The 7,500-nt window shown below is 40.1% G+C and overlaps 1 pseudogene; it reads right to left on the bottom strand.

The window, feature by feature from the left end:
- The window catches only part of LOC138027256 (cholesterol 24-hydroxylase-like), a 10,866-nt pseudogene extending 4,899 nt beyond the window's left edge, over positions 1-5,967 (bottom strand).
- Positions 5,968-7,500: the final 1,533 nt, after the last annotated feature.

Genomic DNA, 7,500 nt, shown 5'->3' with positions numbered 1-7,500 from the left:
GTTGATTGATGGAAGGCGGGCGGGCGGACACAGCGCGCCGATGGCTCACTTGGTTGAGCACCGGCCTGCCCTGCGGGAGGTCGTGAGTTCGATTCCGGCCGGACCAACACTTAGGATCTTAAAATAACTGAGGAGAAAGTGCCGCCTTTGTAATTACATCCGCAAATGATTAGACTTTCAAGTCTTCTCGGATAAGGACTGTAAACCGTAGGCCCGGTCTCACAAATATTTTCGATGTTCATTAGTTCCCCGTGGGACGTTAAAGAACCCACACACTATTCGAGAAGAGTAGGGGATGAAGTTCCTGATGTTATGGCTGTGCTTTGTGAGCGTATGGGTGGGTGGGTATAGCAGGTCCACCTTTAGCTGAATAGCTGCAAGAACTTCAATCTGCTCAAACAAATAAATGACAAACAAACAAAAAAACAGACAGACTGATTGAATGATTGATTGAGTTTCTTAGAGGAGCCTTTACCCTGTGCAGTCACAGTGGTCACGCAATGTTTCACAGAATGGCATTAAATGGCAAATTTGGTTCTGAAAATTTGCAACAGGTTCAATACTTTGTTTTACTTTGTTATTATTTTGCCCATTGTCTTTATTATATATATATATATATATATATATATATATATATATATATATATATATATATATATATATATATATATTTATTTATTTATTTATTTATTTTTGTAAATTGGGTTTCATCACTCTTTCCTGTGACTGCAACATCTCCCTAAATGTTGTTTTTAACACAAACTCAGCCGCATGGTTCGAATCTCGCCCAGGGGAAAAAACTGATGATTTAGAATATCAAGTGTCATGAAGGCATGATTCAAGAAATATATTAACCCTGTGAGTCAAAGTTTCATTAAGATTCTATTGAATTACAGGAATCACTGAACCCATCTTTACGGAAACTACCTGACCTGCTATGAAGAAGGTTAGAAACTCGTCAACGAGGTGTTCCAAAGTTAAGGTAGGCTCTGCTTGTGCAACACTTAAGATGTGTGACAAAATGTCTCGCGGAAAATCATCCCCATTTGAAATAGCCTTCTGTCGCTCCTTGATCACCTTTGTGGCATAATTACGAAGGTATTCAGCTGCTTGGGTCACACTTCTCTGAAATGGAAATTGAGTAAAATCCACTCGCCAAAACGGACTTCGAAAACTAACTTGGATTCCTTCAAGAACGTTGGAAATTGCAGACGGGAATAAGCTGCTTGCATCTCTTATAACATCAACATCAACATTAAAGGCAACCTGGTGAACAGGAAAATGTATCACAATGTTTGATTAAACCGAAGTTATAAGCATACTCATAGTGTGACTCAGACAAAGTAAATTTGAGGCAGACATGAAACAATATGGCCAAGACAGAAGACTTTCAGCATATCTCCATAATCTCCCTGTATTGTGCAAAGAAGGCCCCTTTCAGTGTTCCTGTGGGCATGGGCACTTGTCAAGAAAAATCTTTTTCATAGTGCCCAGGGAAAATTGAGGCCACCTTGTTGGGGTATGGGCATGGGCACCACCTCCACTCTGACCTTAGTCTTCACATGCTTTCACCAGTTTCCCTTCACTCCCTCTGACAGTGGCAAATTTTGTTGAAAGGAGTAGAAATGTGATCAACTCCACATAGCCCACTGATCTACCTCTAGCAATTACGGTTTATTACTTAAGGTGGCTCTGAAACCACTTTCAAGAACTTCAAGAGTCTATGATTCTTGCACGTAATGGCAATAATATTGTTAATATATCCTATGAAACACCAATTAATGCTTAACAAGAAGAACAGATTATAATGACATAGTAGGTCACCATAGACTGAAACAAAAAAAAGCCTTCCTACACTTTCTCTGTAAATGCTTACATCTTAGAAATGAACCAGGTGACCCCCATTTCTTATTGCTGGAAAGTGGTCTGCACAAAATAAAAATAATTCTTCAAGAGCAAACTCAACCCTCTTTAACCCTGTCATCCCTGAACTGGCCTAAACCGGCCATACTTATTTTACTCTGTCTAACCCCAGACGATTTTACTTGTCAATGGGGAACTCCAGGAGTCAATGGGTTAATCACTCCAATTACATACATACTTAACTGACCACTCCCCATAGGGGCTTTTCAGGGCCAATGAAACAAAATCAAGGAAACAACAGAACAGGGCCCACTTGTCAGACAGGTCACACAGATAACTTTACCTCATGGATACAACAGTTTCGGACCATCTGTGCAATGATTTTTGTATTTGCTCGCATAATCGTAAATAATTATGCTTTCTCTAGGCATATTTGAGTAAAGGTGTGTACGAAAACCCCTGCCAATGTTTAACGTAGAGTATATACATGTAGTGACTTATCCACTGGATAAAGTTATCTGATCTTTGAACAACTGGAACCAGAACAGCAACAGCAACAACAAGAACTGAACATTAAGAATCCCAACTGGCTGGGGGAAACTAGGTTATTTACAAGTGCAACTGAGACGTTGAAACAGGGACTACCATGATCAAATACTGGCCTGGGGCCTGTTTCTCGAACATCCTAAAAACGTATCGTCCTGAGAAACAATTTACGAAAGTGCCATTCACTTGTTTGGACAAGCACTTCTTTTGACAAGTTTTCAAAATCACAAAAAGCAAAATGATTGTGAAGTTTGAAGACATGAAATCCCTCTGTTCATAACATACAGAGAGAATTGTGACACCCAGAAAAGGCCCAAAAAGTTCCTGGACTTTGAGAAATGGGACCCAGAATGGGTTTTCAACCCAGGATCTCCAGATGTCAATTAAGGCGTGCACCGTAACCACTGGGCCACAGTGCCATTGCCAATTGCAGGTCAACTCAGAGTAAAAAAAAAATTAATTATTACTAATAACTATTTGCAGGAGGCAGTGTGGCCCAGTGGTTAGGGCGCTTGCCTTGAGATCCGGAGATCCCGGGTTCAAGACCCGCTCTGACCACTTGCTGAATTTGTTCCCTGGTAGTCCCTGGTTCAACTTCCCAGCAGCACTTGTAAATAGCCAACTGGTTTGCCTCCGGCCAGTTGGAATTCTTAACAGTTGTAGTTGTTGTGTTCTGTTGTTTCGTTGATTGTTTCATTGGCCCTGAAAAGCCCCTATGGGGAGCGGTCAATTAAGTATGTTTTGTATTGTATTGTATTGTAATTATAACAACTATTATTATTATTATTATTATTATTATTATTATTATTATTATTATTATTATTATTATTATTATATTATTATTATATTATAGCAGTGCAAACGTATGTACGCTAAACGATAGCTAAAGCACAGTAGGGCGCTGTTGCGTAACCTAAAGGCCAATGGGAAATAAGAAAATTAAAATAAAAACTTATCATAGAAACTAATACATTAAAATGTCTTCTAAGTAGAGCTTGAAGGAAAAAAATGCTTATCTGAAAATGCTCTACTAGTGTCTTATCTTATGTCATTATTTTGAAGTGGCGGGCAATGTGTAAACTTGAAGCTAACACGGACTTCTGCATCTTTATCAAGACTTCTTTACTGTTCCTTCCCACTAAAACCCTAACAGTTCTCTCGAGTCCTTTGGAGTATCCTCCCAGTGCATCTAGAATGATGTTGTGCTGGTTTATGCAGTATCCTTTGAACTGTTGTTTTAGTTCCAGCCGCAAGGGGGCATACTTCTCTGTCTTATCCTGGTCTTTTGCAGCTCTATTGTCCACCCATGGAAAACTCATCTCTAAGATGGTGACAATGTTCCGCTTGTGGTCCACAACCCTAGCATCTATGGCTCTCACTACCATGTGGTCTGCGTACAGCGAGACATCCCAAAAGGCTTGTGCATCTGGGCTTTCGTAGATAGGTTTTGGCTCAATCAGGGAGTACCAAGGTGGTACAGTGTCTACGAGTTCTAGATCATGGAGCATCTCAAGAAACAGAATCAATTATGCCTGTGGAGGTATTTGCTCTAAGCAGGCATAACTGCGTGTTGAAGATTCTGTTTTTTGAGATGCTCCATTATTACTATTATTATTATCACTATTATTATTATTATTATTATTAATAATATCATTATTATTATTATTATTATTATTATTATTATTATTATGCGATTCTCTCTAGTTCTCTGGTGTTTTTCTGAGTCTTTTCAACTCAAGTCTCAGCAACTTCCCCCTGCTTAGAGACACAGCACTTTCCACAAGATGTGGAAAACATCTAAACATTATACTAATGGTATATATTATTTGCAGTAAATGCAATACTAATAGTGATAAACATTAACATGATAATAGTATTATAATAATAGTGACAATCAGTGAAAAGCTTTCCCGTATAAGTGAGTTCTAAGGTGGATTTTGAATGACTAAAATGATGTGACATTTTTAATGTCCGCTGTTAGAGAATTCCACTCTTTAGGGGCAGCACTAAGTTTATCTAATCACATGAGCCTGAGGGCAATTGAAGATTAATTTCACACATATTTTCAAAGTTTTCACAAAATTCCCAAGTCGCAAAGTGACGAGATCAATTTGGAAAATTTAGAAAATACAAGTGAAATTATTCTTATCCTTAATTGCACAAGGGCAAATTGTGATTAAATGTTTATCACATCAAGGGAAAAATTATTGAGGGAAGCCCATTCAGTGCCGCGACAAATGACAAACAACACTCTTCCATTCAGTTTAAGTTCAATTCAATAAATCGGAAATAGCGCTTATGCGCTGATCAAATCAAAACTTCAACATCCCCCCTTCCACAGGCAAACCCCGGGCATTTGACTATCTTCTGTGCCTGGGGAGTGGGGAATTTGACTTTTGCCTGCATGGGGTGGGGAAATTGAACAGGAAGTGTCAGGTTTCAAATGAATTTTTGTTTTTCGAGTGCCAAAGTTGCTAACAGCTATAAAACACATGTTTGGACGCAATGGAAGAGTTTAAAGGAAGAGATGTAGCATTTGTGAGCGATTGGCTTACAAAAAAGGTCTTCAAAAGGTCTTTATTAAAGACAGCAGGAGCCGACGATGATTGTTCTTTAGTAGGGTATGACAGACGATAGGGTAGGGCATTTGAACACCAGTTTGGCCCGAGGGGGATCCAATCTTCAAAAGTTCAAATGCCCGGGCTTTGCCCGGGGGGGAGATGTTGAAGTTTGGATTTGATCGGCGCATTACTTTAACTGATTTTAACATGTGGACAAAAAGCACTTTAATCAGAGTCAGAACAACACAACAATACAAGCGATTCCTATGCAAATAAGTGAGAGGGTGTTCCAGAATCTCGCTTACGTTAGTGTTCTCCAAATGTTCTCTCCCTACCTTTCCGATGACATCCAATGTTACTCTAGCAAATTCCTCTGCCATGTTCACCACAGTTTTGCCGTCGGCAAGTCCATTATTTTGTTCAGAAACAAGTCACAGCTACTGTTGAATGCAGCCATCAGGTTCATCAAATAGCGGCGGTGAAATGCTGGGTTTATGACGGACCTGTGCTTCTTCCACAAATGGTGATCCGATACAGTTACTAATCCATTTCCACCCACTCTTTGACCGAACGGGTAGGAGACATTTCTATAAGCTAGTCGAGATTTTGGTAGATTTAGAGTGACGAGACATTTTTTGGTCAGCTCTGGACCAGCTACAAAAATAACGGGTCGGTGGTATGCCCACATTAAAACTATGGGCCCGTAGGTGCTGTGAAATTCTAGGATCATTTGGTGAAATATTTTGCCCTTTTCTCGGTTTCTGATAATCAAAGGGATGTTACCCGAAATAAAGCTTTCCCTCTTGGGTCCGGGAAGATGCCTGTACTTCCAACGAACGAAGACCAAGTAAACGGAAACTGTTGTTAACGAGAAGCACACCAAAAATGCAAGTGCAACTGCGATCAAGAAAATCGCCGATGGTATAGAAGTTACAGAAGTCATGTCGACATTTTCTCCGAAAATCTGATGGCAAGATGGCGGAGAGAGATCTGGATCTGAAACGCTTTGGTTGAAGAAAACGAGAGTTGGGATAGTGGACTGCAGGGCCCAGGTCCCGGTTTTTCGAAAGCTGATTAGCTTACACAGGATTAGCGTAAACTTTTGTTTCATGTTTTCAACGCTTTGGTGAAAGTTTCCTTCGCTTATTTGTTTTGTTTTTCAAGATTGACTTCTTCTAATGTAAAGTTTTACCGAATATCAGCCTTGAACCGCATTTGGGAGTAGAGAATAAAACTCCTTTGTTAATTTTTAACCTAAGATTAGCGTTAACCGGCTTTTGAACAACTGGCCCCAGATGTTCAAAAGCGGATCAACGCCAATCCGAAATTAAAAGTTAACCAAGGAGTTTATTTCTTTTCTCCCAAATGCTGTTCAACGCTGATATTCGGCAAAACGTCACAATAGAAGAAGTCAATCTCGAAAAACAAAAATAAGCAAAAGAAATTTTCACCAAAAAGTTGAAAAGGTGAAACAAAACTTTACGCTAATCCTGGATTAACTTAATCAGCTTTCGAACAACCGGGTCCTGTTCAGATCATGGAGCCTTGAGTTTTGAACTTTTTTCCCTACAAACTGGCGAGGAACTATGAAAAGCCTGCTTTCGATAGTAAAGTAAGGCCTAACACATGAAGTCAGATGACTTGCAATAAAGGTACAAGGCGAGGTAATTTCATGGGTTGTATCGGCAGGCGAAAATTTGTCACGGGAGAAAAATGAGTTTAAAACATGACACCATGACGTCGGTTTACAACGCCAATTCACATTTATTTTGTTTTCGCGGTTTAACCTCTAGCCCACTGAGGTCGGCAAGTCTATTCCGGGAGTGGGTGCTAGGGAGTAAGGGTGAGGGGTTAGGGTAGGGTGTGAGGGGTACTATGGCTGAAACAACCCAAACCTTTACAAAAATGCTAGGTTTGGGTTACGTTTGGTTGTTTGGGTTGTTTATAGCAACGGTACCCTTCACCCCGTACCCCTCACCCCTACCCCCACCCCAGAAGTTTTATGTCAACAGAGGTTCTCACTTCAATTAGTGCTTCAAACACTAGATAAACGTTAGCCGTTTGATTGTAACTTAAAAAATATTTGGTAGAACTTTAATATCAATTCCCGGCCATAACCATTCCTGGATGCTAGATGACGTCACCAATATTGGAGTCGTTGGTGGGACCAAGGGTGGGACCTCGAGGAAACCCATTCACTACTCTTGTTCGAGCCTCAGCAACTTTGTTTCCTAGCCATATCCCAAGAAACAAATTACTAGTTTCTAAAGAAACTGTGGTGCTACGTGGGTGGGAGAGCGAAGCAGGAAAATTTGGTTTTATCAAAGGGGTTGATAAAGGTCATATTACCACCGTAAATGATTTGGAAAGCTGACTTTTCGAGCGTTAGCCCTTCGTCAGAGCGAATAGAGGAATTGTGAGTGTTGTTAGTTTTTATTCCGGTGTGGAGGAACTTTGCCATTGGTGGAAATATGGTAACACGAATTTGTGAATAAATTAAAGGAATGAGAGGCCTTCATTGATTCCGTGA

Source organism: Montipora capricornis, chromosome 12, assembly GCF_036669925.1.
Source record: "Montipora capricornis isolate CH-2021 chromosome 12, ASM3666992v2, whole genome shotgun sequence".
NCBI classification, from domain to species: Eukaryota; Metazoa; Cnidaria; class Anthozoa; order Scleractinia; family Acroporidae; genus Montipora; species Montipora capricornis.
The sequence above is the reverse complement of the archived record's forward strand: the minus strand, read 5'-3'. Positions and strand labels throughout refer to the sequence as shown.